Source organism: Chiloscyllium plagiosum, unplaced genomic scaffold, assembly GCF_037043375.1.
Source record: "Chiloscyllium plagiosum isolate Xiang-an unplaced genomic scaffold, Cpla_swu_hap1 HiC_scaffold_2, whole genome shotgun sequence".
Classification (NCBI taxonomy): domain Eukaryota; kingdom Metazoa; phylum Chordata; class Chondrichthyes; order Orectolobiformes; family Hemiscylliidae; genus Chiloscyllium; species Chiloscyllium plagiosum.
In genome coordinates, this window is record NW_028270140.1 from 24997940 (window position 1) to 25012932 (window position 14993).

Consider the following 14993-nt stretch of genomic DNA (forward strand, 5'->3'; position numbering starts at 1 on the left):
TTGCAATTTCATGTCAAATTTTCACAAATCTTACCCCCAGCCTTACACAAAGAACACAAACAAGCTGTAATTCTTGGATGCAAATCTATGACATATGCCAAGAAATTTAGCCCATTTTCATAAAACTTGAATGAAGAACAAATTCAGCTGTTACAACAAATAGCACCATAATTTGGTTTTGAAGGATCTTGTTTTTCATAAGGAGAGAATAGTAATTTATAGTATATATTGTAATATGAGCTGTTGCAATGTTTGAGTTGTTGGTTGCACAATGGAAGGCAACGGTTAAGTCACCTGAACCTGATGGGAGGTATCCTAGGATATTATAAGAATTAGCTACAGAGATAGTGAACACAATAATAGTAATCTTTCAAGAACCTTTAGGTTCTGGAAAAGCTCAAGAGGATTAGAAAGTAGCCACCGAAACACCTCTATTTAAAAGTGAAGGAAACAAAAAAATAAGTAACTATCGCTGAACATCTGCTATTAGGAAAATTATAGTCTATTATACAGAGTGTAATAACAGAGCATTTAGAAACATGTAAATGATTAAGCAGAGTCAGCATGGCTTAATGAATTGGAAATCATGTCTGAAAATTTTATGAGAAATCTTTGAGGAGATAACAAACAGGGTAAATGAAGGGGAAGCAGTGGATGTAATCTATTTGGATTTTCAGAAAGCATTTCATAAACTATCACAAGTTGGGCCACTCTAATAAAGGTAAAAGCTCATGGTGTTGGAGGTAGCATGGATAGAGAATTAGCTAACTAATAGAGAACAGAGAATTGGAGTGAGGTACATTTCAGGATGGCAACCTGTAAGTAGGGGAGTGCCACAGGGATCAATGCTGGGACCAGAATTGTTAGCAATAAGTTTTACTGACTTGGACATGGAAAGTGAATGTACTGCAGTCATGTTAGTGGATGACATGAAAAAAGGTGGAAAGACAAGTGGTGCTGATGACACCAAGAGTTGGCAGAGGAATATAAATAAGTTAGGCAAGTGGGCAAAACTTTGGCAGATGGAATATGAGTGAGTGGGTGAGGCCCCTTTCAGTCATGGCTGACCATGGGTTGCATCTTCGTTGTTGCATCCTTATTGTTCTGGCTTTCTGCTTCCCTGAAGCAACATTGTTCATGACTCAAGAGACCAATGCTGGAGTGACAGTCCTGGTCGCAGAAGTCACATTTGTATGTGGTCATTGATCTGCTAGAGCTGCTACACTCCTTCCTTCATGCCCGCTTGTTTGCTGCCGCGCTCATCGGCTTCTTTTCCCCTGTTTTGAGGTGTTGGTTCAGGATGCTTCTCCATCTCGTGCGGTCAGCTGCAAGCTGTTCCTAGGACTCCATAATGATCTCAAGCGACTTCATGTCCCTCATGCAGATGTCCTTGTAGCACAGCTGGAGATGCCCAGTGGGTCTTTTCCCGGATGCAAGCTCTTCACAGAAGATATCCTTTGGGATTCGGCCATCCTCCATGAGGTGGAGACGGTCCAGCCAATGCATTCTCTGCAGTCTGAGCAAAGTGTACATGCTGGGAAAGCCAGCACAAGATAAGACCGCTGGGTTGGACACTCTGCCTTGCCAGGATAGACCCAGGATCCAGCAGATACTCCTCAAGTGGAAGGTGTTCAGTCTTCTCTCCTGTCTGTCATATGTAGTCCACATTTCACTGCTATACAGCAGTAAGCTTATGACGCAGGTGTTGTAGATTGACATTTTTGTCTTCACTGTCAGTTTAGGATTTGTCCATACTCGAGTTGTGAGGCAAGCAAGAGATGATGCTGTTTTCCCGATCCTCTTGTCAATCTCTGTATGTAAGGAGAGCTTGTCAGTGATGGGAGAGCCAAGGTACGTAAACTGATGAATGATATTGAGCTCATAGTCATTTTCGGTGATGACTGGTGGTGCCTCTGTATCCTGTCCCAGGACATTAGTCTTCTTCAGATTGTTAATTAACCCAAAATCCTTGCAAGCGTGAGAGAGGCAGTCTGTCAGTAACTGGAGTTCCTGCTGGGTGTGGTTTACAACTGCAGCATTAGCAAGCAGTATGTCCCTGATGGGTACCATGCTTACTTTTGTCTTGGCTCTAAGGCGGGCAAGGTTGAAGAGCCTGCCTTCTGATCTAGTGCGTAGGTAAATCCCTTCCATTGCGGTGCTAAAGGCATGTTCCAGGAGCACTGCAAAAAAAATCCCAAAGTGTTGGGGAGCGAGGACGCAGCCTTGTCTGATGCCGCTGCAGACGTCGAAGGGCTCAGAAGAGCTGCCACGGAACTGCAGTATCCCCTTCATGTTGCTGTGGAAGGATTCGATCATGCTCAGCAGTTTCAGTTGGCAGCCAATCTTCTGGAGAACCTTGAAAAGGCCCTTTCTGCTGACCAGGTCGAACACCTTGGTGAGGTCAATGAAAGCACATAAAGGGGCATTTTCTGTTCTCTACACTTCTCCTGCAGTTGGCGAAGGGAGAAGATCCCATGTCTATTGTTGACATTTTAGCTCAGAAGCTGCAGTATGGCTCTGGGTCTACACGTTCTGCCAGTTTTTGTAGGTGAGTCAAGATGACCTGAGCAAAGGTTTAACTGACAGTGTTGAAGAGAGATATGCCTCTGTAGTTGTTGCAGTCACTTCTCGTGCCCATGTTCTTGTAGAGGGCAATGATCTTGGCATCCCTCATGGCTTGCAGTACAGCTCCTTCTTGCCAGTACTGGGGGAGGACTTCATGCAATGGGAGCAGGAAGCTAGTCTTTCAGCATTTGATCAGATCAGGAAGAATCCCGTCGCTATCTGGGGCCTTACCTGAGGCTAGGTTGTCAATAGCTTTGCTGAGCTCTTCTATTGATGGCTCTGTGTCTAGCTCGTTCATGTCTGGCAAGCACTTGATGGCATCAAGCACTGAAGCAGACATGGTATGCTCTCTGGAGTAGAGATCAGAGTCATGTTTTTGCTGGCCTTTGTCTGTGATTGCCTCCCCAGTCGAGAATTTGGGGAGGCGCTGCCTTGCTGTGAGCTGATCCTTGTGCCTTCTTGATCCCTCGTAAATTCCTCTGATGTTCCTCGTTATAGCGGCCATCTGAATGTCCTCACTTAGCTGGGTCCAGTACTTGTTAGTGCAACGCCTGGCAGTCTGCTGAACATTGTTCCTGGCAGCCCTGAGAATCTGCAGGTTCTTCCTGCGATCTGACCGCTTGTACTCAGCTAGGGTGACACTGCTTGGCTTCAACGACGGGGGTCAGCTCGGTTGCCTTAGCACCAAGCCAGTCATGTGTCTTGCAGGTCTTCTTCCCAAAAGAGAGTCAGGGAGGTGCTGTGCATGGTATCCTGCAAGGTTTCCCACTTCTCTGTGGCGGAGTCTCCACGTCACGAGGCACTGAGTTCTCTCTCGAAAGCTTCTGAGAACTGTTGCACAAGGTCTGGCTGGGACATCTTGCTGATGTTGATGAGAGGGTTTCCCTGGTGCTTAGTGCGATGGAATCTTTCAGGTTGCAGCCTAATCTTGCAACGCAATAAGGAGTGGGCTGTGTCACAGCCGCACAATGGTAAGAGCATGCGTGGAGAACGTGTTTGCAGGTGGCATGCCTAACTAGGATCAGGTCAAGTTGGTGCCAATGTTTTGAGCACGGGTGTCCCCAGGACACCTTGTGCTGAAGCTTATATTGTGGGAATATATAGATGGAATCTATTATGGGAAAATGTGAGGTGATGCCCTTTTATCAGGAAGAATAGAGGAGCTGAATGTTATTTAAATGGGGAGAGACTGCAGAGAGCTACAGAACAGAGGGATTTGAGCGTCCTCATCCACAAGTTACAAAAAGCTAATATCCAGTTCACCAGGTAATAAGAAAGGCAAATAGAATGTTGGCCATTATTTCAAAGGGAATGGAGTATTCAAGTAAGGAGCTTTTGCTAAAACTATACAAGGATCTAATCAGCTTACAGCTGGAACATTGTGAACATTTCTGGGGGTCTAATCTAAGGAAAGCTTTATTGGCATTGAAGGCAGTCCAGAGAAGATTTACCAGACTAAGGATTGTCTTAGGAAGAGAGATTGACTCGGCTGGGCCTGTTCTCTTTGAAATTCAGAAGAATGAGAGGCAACCTTTAATGAAACGGACAATATTACGAGGGTATTTGACAGGTTAGATGTGGAAAGGTTATTTCCCCTGGTAGGAGAGTCTAGGACCACATGGCATAATTAAAGACACCAATGAGGAGGAATTTCTTGTCTCAGCAGAACAAACCTTTGGATTTCTTTATCACAGAAACCTGTCGAGACTGGGTCAGAGACAGATTTTTAAATCAGTAAAAGGAATCAAGAATCATAGGGGAAAAGTAGGAAAGTGAAGTTGAGGATTAATAGGTCAGCCATGATTTCATTGAATAGCAGAGTAGATTTGATTGGTTAAACTGTCTACTTCTGTTCTTAATTCTTATGGCCTTATTAATCATTCCAAAGGTAGTTCAAGATGGCTTAAGCAACATAAATAAAAGTGTCAGAGACAAGAGCCTGTGTGAAAGGAATGCAAGGTCACACTCAAGCAAGAAGCTAAGCATCCCAAGGCACCATCTGATGAAATGATTATGCGTATTAACCTGTCAGTATCAAAACAGTAGGGATATGGATTATATGAACAATGAACAGGTTAGGAAGGCTCAATAACCTTAACCAAGAAATGGGAAAAGAGGAACTAAACATCCTGAGGTTATATGAGGTTATATGATTCCTGAAGAAGGGCTTATGCCCGAAACGTCGATTCTCCTGTTCCCTGGATGCTGCCTGACCTGCTGTGCTTTTCCAGCAACACATTTTCAGCTCAGTTATATGAAGTACAGCAAACAGGAGAAGGAATCTTCATGTATGATAAATTATATACTCATACAAGAAGAAGAATTGGAAATAGCAGTAATGTTTCACAAGGATATTGCCAAATTTATGGGTGAAGTCAAATGAAATACAGATGGACTGAAGCCCAGTGAAACTAAAGGACAAACGGTTGACATTTTCATCAGTCAGGTACTTATGCCTACATGGAAAAATCTAGATGAGGATTTTGATTAAATGTATGATGGGATTGACAAACTAATCAAACGGGAGAGTGGGGAGAACTATGCATTTCTTACAGGAGATTGGAACAGTATTGTTGAAGAAGGATGAGATGACAAAGGGATAAAAGCCAGAAATAAAAATGAGTGAGACCAAAGGCTGTTAGTTCTGTGCAGAAAACAGGATTCATGGCGACAAATACACGGTTAGGCATCACAAAGGAAAATGGCGGACATGGAAAATGTAGATTTCAACCCGACCATACAATGGTGAGACAAATATACAGGAATAATGGAAGCAATGAATAGTTAACAATTAAACAAGATCATAAACTTTTGAAAATGGAAACTGTACTCCAGCTGAAGATAGAATATGTAGAGAGCAGTGGAAACTAAAATAGCTGAAAAAGTAAATGAAGAATTTGTAAATTAAGCAAACAAATCACTAGACAAACAAGACAAGGATATCATCCAACATGAACATGCAACAGAAACAAATGAAAATCTCTATTAGAATGGAATAGAATAGTAATTTATTGTCACTTGTATTTTTACAAAATAAAGTGAAAAGTATTTAAGTTACTATGTTCCAGTGCCATTTTAATAACAAATAATATATATCAACAAAAAATTAAGACAAAGTTCAATTCATGGTTCCAGGGCTCCTGATGTTGAGGAATCTCAGGCCTTTAGAGTCCTGGGCTAGACCACCATGACGGTCAGGAAGCCGCTGAAGCCGCTGGAAGGAATCTCAGGCCTTTAGAATCCTGGGTTAGACCACCATGACAATCAGGAAGCCGCTGAAGCCACTGTAAGGAATCCCAGGCCTATGGAATCCTGGGCTAGACCCACCACAGTGCCCAAGAGGCCACTGAAGCCTCTGTAAGGAATTCCACGCAACCTCCAAGCTGACTCCGAAGCTGCCTCAAGGAATCCCAGACTGGGCTGGACCCACCATGCCACTGAAGATGCTGTAGAAGCTGCCCAGGCCATTGGAATTCCAAATCCAGCTCCACCTCATCACCAAAAGCAGCCCACCACGTTGTAGGACACGCCAGCAGCCATAATGACCACAAGGAACGGTCAAATCCACACCACATTCTCTATCACAGCAGCCTCTCAAAACCTCCTTCCTCCCCCAAAGCCACCAAAACGAAGTATGTTGAATTTCAATGTTAGAAAATAATAATAAAAATAAGGTCTGGTGATCAGAAGCAGATGGGCCGGGAGCCTGAAAACTTCCTTCCCTGCCTCCACCATCTTGTTACTGTTATAGAGGAAGGAGGGGCAAACAGCTCAAGAGGAAAAAGGAACTATTCATGACTGCAATGTTGCAAAAGAATGGGAGAAAGGAGAAGATGAAAGAATATCAATACTGAAGAAGACTGGAAACTTGAATAATGCGTTATAAAGAGAAACTGAGAAAGAGACAAGACCAAAAGAGAAATGCAATATTACTGAAAAATTGAATTGACTTGGAGATTAATGGCATTCAGCATAATGGCCTGAAAAAAGTCAACATTAGAGAGTAAATAAGGTGCATTAATAACAAATGCTAATGAAGTAAGAAAAAGAGGGAAGAATCATATTGAAAAACTATGCAAACAAATGGAAAACACAACTGAAATGATTGAGCTCAAGGAAAGTAATGTTGATATTTATTCCAATGGACCAGAAATGCAAAAGAGTGAGAGAAGAGCTACATAAGGTTTTAAGAAAAACTGGAAAAGCAATTAAAATAGATAAACTTAAGTTCAATGTTTATCAAGTGGTACCAAGATACTTATTCATCAGGAGAATAGCCAGACGGGTTAATACAAAAAACCATGATCATGCTGTGAAAAACCAAAAGCCTGTTGACATTCTGGCTTTCATACAGTTAGTGTGATTGTTCATTTTTGAACGCTGTATTGAGATACAAGAAAGAGAATGCATGGAAAGGAATTGGACGTGACAGTTTAGATTCCAGAGGAAGAATCATAAAATTTGCACATTATAAGATTTAGGAGTTCATATAATTTAGAATTTGGACAAGATTCATTTGTTTGTTTCATAAATTTTAAAAGATGTTTTGATCAGATTGACTGTACTGCACTATGGCCAGGACTGAAAGACTTTGGTGCATAATGCATAGATGCATGAGACTTATAGAACATTGAGTGTTACAGTGCAGTACAAGCCCTTTGGCCTTCAATGTTGCGCCGACCTGTGGAACCAATCTGAAGCCCACCTAACCTACACTATTCCATTCTCGTCTATATGCCTATCCAAAAGTCCTTAAAGTTGGCGAGTCTGCTACTGTTGCAGGCAGTGTGTTCCACGCCCCTATTACTTTCTGAGTAAAGAAACTACCTGTGACATCTATTTTATATCTAACACCCCTTATTTTAAAGCTATGTCCCCTCGTGCTAGCCATCGCCATCCGAGGAAAAAAAGATCTCACTGTCTAACCTATCTGATTATCTTATATGCCTCAATTAAGTCACCTCTCAACCTTCTTCTTTCAAATGAAAACAGCCTCAAGTCCCTCAGACTTTCTTAGTAAGACCTTTCCTCCATACCAGGCAACATCCTAATAAATCTCTTCTGAACCCTTTCTAAAGCTTCCACGTCCTTCCTATAATTCGGTGACCAGAACTGTACGCAATGCACCATATGTGGCTGCACCAGAGTACTGTACAGCTGCAGCATGATCTCATGGCTCCGAAATTCAATCCCTCTACCAATAAAAGCTAACACACCGTATGCCTTCTTAACAACCCTATCAACCTGGGTGGCAACTTTCAAGGATCTATGTATCTGGACACCGAGATCTCTCTGGTCATCTACACTACCAAGAATCTTACCATTAGCCCAGTACTCTGCATTGCTGTTACTCCTTCCAAAGTGAATCACCTCACACTTTTCCCCATTAAACTCCATTTTCCACCTCTCAGCCCATCTCTGCAGCTTATCTATGTCTCTCTGTAACCTACAACATCCTTCGTCACAATCCACAATTCTACCGACCTTAGAGTCAACCACAAATTTACTAGCCCATCCTTCAATGCCCTCATCCAGGTCATTTATAAAAATGACAAACAGTAATGGACCCAAAACATATCCTTGGGGTATTCCATTAGTAACTAAACTTCAGGATAAATATTTCCCATCAACCACCATCCTCTGTCTTCTTTCAGCTAGCCAATTTCTGATCCAAACCACTAAATCACCCTCAATCCCCTGCCTCCGTATTTTGTGCAATAGCCTACCATGGGGAACCTTATCAAATGCCTCACCCTCATCCACCTGTTCAATCACCTTCTCAAAGAAGTCAATATTTTTGTTAGGCACTATCTACCCTTCAAAAAACCATGTTCACTATCCTCAATCCACTTATTCCTTTCTAAATGATTATAAATCCTATCTCTTATAACCCTTTCCAACACTTTACCCACACCAAAGTAAGGCTCATAGGTCTATAATTTCCAGGGTTGATGCTATTCCCTTGCTTGAACAAGGGAACCACATTTGCTATCCTCCGGTCTTCTGGCATTATTCCTGTAGACAATGATGACATAAAGATGAAAATCAAAGGCTCGGCAATCTCCTCCCTGACTTCCCAGAGAATCCGAGGATAAATCCCATCTGGCCCAGGAGACTTGTCTATTTTTACACTTTCCAGAATTGCTAACACCTCCTCCTTGTGCACCTCATACCCATCTAGTCTCGTAGCCTGTATCTCAGTTTTCTCCTTGACCACATTGTCTTTTTCTCATGTGAATACTGATGAAAAATATTCATTTAGCACTTCCCCTATCTCCTCTGACTCCACACACAACTTCCCACTACTATGCTTGATTGGCCCTAATCTTATTTTAATCATTCTTATATTCCTGATATAGCTACAGAAAGCCTTAGGGGTTTCCTTGATCCTATCCGCCAACAACTTCTCATGTGCCGTCCGGGCTCTTCTTAACTCTCTCTTTCGGTCTTTCCTGGCTAACTTGTAACTCTCAAGTGCCCTAACTGAGCCTTCAATCTCATCCTAACATAAGCCTTTTTCTTCCTCTTGACAAGACATTCAACTTCCTTAGTAAACCACAGTTCCCGCACTCGACAACTTCCTCCCTGCCTGACTGGTACATACTTATCAAGGACCTGCAGTAGCTGGTCCTTGAATAAGCTCCACACTTCAAGTGTGCCCATTTCCTGCAGTTTCCTTCCCCATCCTATGCATCCTAAATCTTGCCTAATCCCATTGTAATTGCCTTTTCCCCCAGCTATAACTTTTGCCCTGCAGTATATACCTATCCCTTTCCATCACTAAAGTTAACAAAACCAAATTGTGGCCACTATCGCCAAAGTGCTCACCAACCTTCAAATCTAACATCTGGCCAGGTTCATTACCCAGTACCAAATCTAATGTGGCCTCGCTCCTTGTTGGCCTGTGTACATACTGTGTCAGGAAACCCTCCTGCACACATTGGACAAAAACTAACCTGTCTAAAGTACTTGAACGATAGTATTCCCAGTCGATATTTGGGAAGTTAAAGACCTCATAACAACTACCCTGTCACTCTCAGTCCTATCCAGGATCATCTTTGCTATCCTTTCCTCTACATCCCTGGAACTATTTGGAGGCCTGTAAAAAATTCCTAACAGGATAACCTCCCCTTTCAAATTTCTAAACTCAGCCAATACTACCTCAGTAGACGTGTCCTCAAACATCCTTTCTGCAACCGTAATACTGTCCTTGAATAAGTGCCACCCCACCCCCTCTCTTACCATTTTCTCTGTTCTTACTGAAACATCTAACTTAAGAAATCTGTACATGGAGCAACAGTAATAGTGTGAGTAGCCAAAGGTGAGTCAGACTATGTGTAGTTAGAAGAGCACATTGCCAAGCTTTTGCTTATCACCAGTCCCCTTCAACATTGAAAGGAAACAATGATCAAAGAAGTATTTTAAGGCATAAAAATTAACTTGAGCAAGGATGGGAGCAGGCATATGACAAAGTACAGAAGGACTACAGAAATTGATAGACTGGAAAAGCAAGCAGTAGCTTTGAAATGAAAGTGAATGTTGCCAAAACCAAACTGAAGCATATCTCATAATCATGAAGAAAAAAGAAATCACATGCTCATAGAAGAAAGGGAAGTAGCACAGGCTCAGAAATTCAAGCATTTAGAAAATGTAATACCCATAAATGAAAGAAACAAAGAAATAATAACAACCATTGGAATGGAAAATACCTTTAAGTAAGGAGAGGAGCTAACCACAAAGCTGAATAAGCAACTTAAGAAGCAATCAATAGAAACAAAATCTTGATTTGGGATGATGGTTTGTATTGATATGAGACATGAACAAGGAGGAGTCCAAATTACTAAAGTGCTTTGAGTTCTGGCTTTGAAAGTGACTGGAAAGGATCAACTCGGCAGAAAAAGTGACAAATTGCGAAGTGCCACAGAAAATAAAACAATCAAAGGAATTAATTAAATAAATGAGCAAAAGGTAGACCGACCAGAAAGGCCACATCTTCTGAGGATACGGACGTGTAAGGGATGTTATGGAGTGGCAATTTCAAGGGAAAAGAGGACACGGAAGAGAACGTCAATGTTGGATAGCTTGAAAAGTTAAGGAAGTCATTAACAAATTAAAAGACTGGCATGGAGTAGAGTGATATGGAGAAGGTAACCATGAGACACCTTTGAGTAGGGGTAGAAGGGAAAAGAAGGATGATGACAACGATGATTCTAATTATGAAGAAATCAATTAGTGACTTTCAAAGTTTGACTGCTCGGTTGTATTTCCAGATTGTTCTCAAAAATTAAACTTCCACCAACTAAAACACCTTCAAATTCATACACAGATATTGCATGCCATTGCAAATTAACCTTTTCAAGAAAATACTCTAATCATTTTCTCTTGTCTTTTTCTGATGCTGGCAAGAAGCTGAAGATTGAATGTATAGAGAAATAAATATCCTCAAAGTGAGCTCAGGAAATTTAGTTACTCTTTGGATTTGAGATGTGGACATTTATAGCAGGCATAATGATAAAATAATAATATTGCAGCAAGCAATAAGTTAAAAGTTTATCAAGAGAAGCAGGAATCTGGTCAGGCATGATCTTGTTCAATAGCAGGGTAGGCTTGAAGGGCTGAGTGGCCTAAGCCTATTCCTAATTAATTATTTGTATACGTAAGATTTGGATTACCAATTTCCCTTAGGAATGTTTTGAATGTCTTTTCAAATAGAAGTAGGATTCCTCTCTAAAGAAAGAGGTTCTATTGCATAACTTTTTATTGTATGAGTAAGCATTTGGCTTATTGTTGTTCTGACAATGTGTCCTATTTCCACATATTTTATGGAAGTAACCTCTAGTTTTACAAATTTAACATTATTTTGTCTTAACAGGAATGCTGTTTGTGCTTGAGGCTTTTTCATAGAATCCCTACAGAATGGAAGCAGGCCATTCAACCCACTGAGTTCACACTGATCTTCCAAAGAGGACCCCACCCAGGTCCAAGCCCCTGCCTTGCATTTCCAATGGTGAATCCACCTGGCCTGCGCATCTTTGGATTGTGACAAGAAACCCACACAGGGAGAATACTCCATACAGACAGTCACCCAAGAATGAAACTGAACCCGGGTCCCTGGTGTTGTGAGTCAGCAGTGCTAGTCACTGAGTCACCGCGCCACCCATTTTGTTCCCTAGCACTGACAATGACTTTCTTATCTGCTATTTAGCCTACCTTTTGTGTTGATATGTCATGTGTTTGTAAGGTGCATAGAATCTTATTGTTGTCCTGTAATAAGGTGGTCCTTCTCCTCTAACCATTCTGTGAGCTTTGCCTGCTTCTGCTTCCTCCAAAATTTGGACAGTTTTGTCAAGGGTTAACAACAATTCTCTTATGATTATTGTGTTTAAAAGTGCATAGTCAGTGTTCAACTAATCTGTAAAGGTCATTAACAAAATTATCTATGGATTCCCTGAAGGTTGAACACTTCTGTTAAATCTTGCTCTTTCAAGAAATGTAATAGTTTTCAGATTGAAGTAGTCATCAAATGCTGTTAAATCTTTTTTTCAAAAGTATCTGTGCCTTCTTTTATATTTTGGTGATTTATTTATCATGCCACATCATAAACTGCAGAACCTCCTAAATTGTATTTACTTGTTCAACTTGAGAGATAGTATTTAATCTTGAAGGAATTATTTATCTTAACCATTGCTTTTCTTCAAAATGTCCAGCCCTGTGTTTTGTTTGAATCATCTGACATTAAATCTTATGGCAACATTTCTTCTGTGCCATTTTCATTCAATGTTATTACTTTACAGCTGTTTTAAATCTATAGCATGTCAATGCTATTTGTTTTATTTTCCTCAAAGATAAATTTTCCTGCAATAGATAAAGGTCAATGGCTTTAAAACCTTGTCATCTTTCATCAGCGCTGTTTTAATTCTATTGTCTTAAAGTCTGTTCAGGCTCTTAAAGCATGCAATGTAACTGTACTGCATTATTATAAGAGTGGTGGGCCTGTGGAATTCATTGCCACGGAGCGTAGTGGAGACCAGAATGTTAAATGTCTTCAAGGCAGAGATTGATAAATTCTTAATCTCGCAAGGAATTAAGGGATACGGGGAGAGTGCAGGTAAGTGGTGTTGAAATGCCCATCAGTCATGATTGAATGGTGAAGTGGATTCGATGGGCCAAATGGCCTTACTTCCACTCCTATTTCTTACTGTCTTATGGTCTTATTATTTTCTTTGCAAGTTTTGTGTTATAGTGGCGCCATTGAATTTTCTTCTAATAAAACTTTAAATTCTGCATGATAGCAATTTTTTTTACTTTTAAACTTCAAAATTATTTCTGTTGCAATACTGGATCTTTCTGCTGCTTTGATTTTACACCACTTGCCTTTTTCAACAATTTAAACATTGCGATTTTCTTCTTTCTGTTTCCAAGGTGGAGTATTCCTGCTCCTTTTCTGGCGAAATATATGTTTTCCCACTGTTTACAGTCTAAAGCATAAATTTATTTTAAGGTTGTGTAAGATCTTCATGTTGCTGCAGCCAGAAAAAAAATCTTCCTGCTGAAATGGAGGTTTAAATTGCGAAAGTTCTGGTTTTATCAAAATCTATAAATTCTTCTAACAATCTTCTTCCATTAGACAAAAACTGAAAGATGTGTGGCTGCTGTAAATCAGAAACAGAAATTGCTGGCAAAACTCAGCGTCTGTGGAGAGAAAGCAGAACTAAAGATTTGGGTCTAGTGACCCTTCTTCAGACATCCTGACACTCTGAGAGCTGGCTCTAAGGGAGCTGGAACAGTGTCAAAGACTTTCCATGTGTGAATAAAGGGTGACTTGGTGATGAGATACTGGCCTCTGTGGAGTTATTTTCATCATGATGACAGCAAAACACACTCCTGAAGAGATTCGCTCACAATAATGTCTGATTTGGGGCAAGCATTTATGTTATCATGTCATTACTTGGGAAGCTTGACTCGTTCGATCCTGCCAAAGACTGGTCTCAGTATATGGAAAGAATATATTATCTTTTCAGGCCAAATGACATCGGGCAGTTGGGAAGCAACGAGTAATTCCCCTGACAATTTGCAGCTTTTTCCGTTGTCAGGAGCCTAACTTTCCCTGAGGCTACTTCCTTTTGAAATCTTTCAAGAATTGATGGATTTAATTAAGAAATATTACAACCCCAAGCATCCTCTAACCTTGAGTCACTTTTGTTTTTACCCAGCAATTTGAGAACCAGAAGAATCCATTTCAGGATCTTTGACTTGGTGAAATGACTGGCAAAGGCATGCGACTTTGGTTTAACCCTTAATGAGATGCTGGGAGACCATTTGGGATGTGGGATTAATGATGTGACCATGCAAAAGTACCTAGTAACTGAAGACTAATTGGACTTCAAATAGGCACCACAACTGACTTGGTTATTGGAAAATGCAGCAAGTGGATCAGATAAGCTACAGGATATTCCAATGGCAGTCAACACCTTCACCAGTTTGACTGAGCTTGTGGAACATCACTTGAGTGGAGAAAGTTGCATAGTTTCACTCAGGACATCTTCTGAACAGAGGGACTCTAGGTCAGATCCACAGCAAAGCCCCAAAATAAATCAAGACTCAGCCATACGGTTGAAACTTTCTTCAGGATCCAGGTAAGCAAGTCATTGTAATTGCTGCCAGTATGCAGACTCAAGATAGCAAAAGAGTCCTACTGGGCCTGGATTAAGTAAAATAATTCAGAATGCAGGAGAGTGCACATCCTGAAAAAACAACCTACATGTGGTTTGGAATCGTTAAATTGCTTAGCAGGATCTAAATCAGAACCAGTCAAAATAAATGTCTGGTTAAATGGTCTCCTGGTTCTAATGGAGAACATTTTACAAGATCTCTTTTATGAGATCGCCATTTATCTAGATGTCAGGCTAATAACTGGGAAGACCAATAAGGAACACTCAAAGAACTTGGAAATAGTCCTTAGGTGTTTCTCCCAGGCAGTCATATGCCTGTGAAGGGAAAATGCATATTGCAGGCACCCAAGTGACCTACTTGGACTACAGAGTTGACAAGACCAGGTTACACATATTGGAAGTGAGGGCGATCAAGTGTGACCCAGCTCCCATGTCAGTACCAGATGTTAGGTCTTTCCTTGGGATGGTGAATTACTACGGAAAGTTCATAAATAACCTGGCCTCTAGCTTGTCACGTTTGCATCAACTCCTAAAATAGGGTCAGCCTTGGAAATGGTCGTGTGGCCATGCCATAGCTTTCAGGGAAGTGAGGAAACAGTTTGAAAGGTATTGACATAGTATGATCCCAAACAAGGTCTGGTATTGACATGAGATGCCTTGGGGTATCGGGATAGTAGTAGCTCATAGGTGGCCCAATGGACAGTAATGCCCAATAGAGTATGCATCCAGGATTTTGACTAATGCATAATTACATCT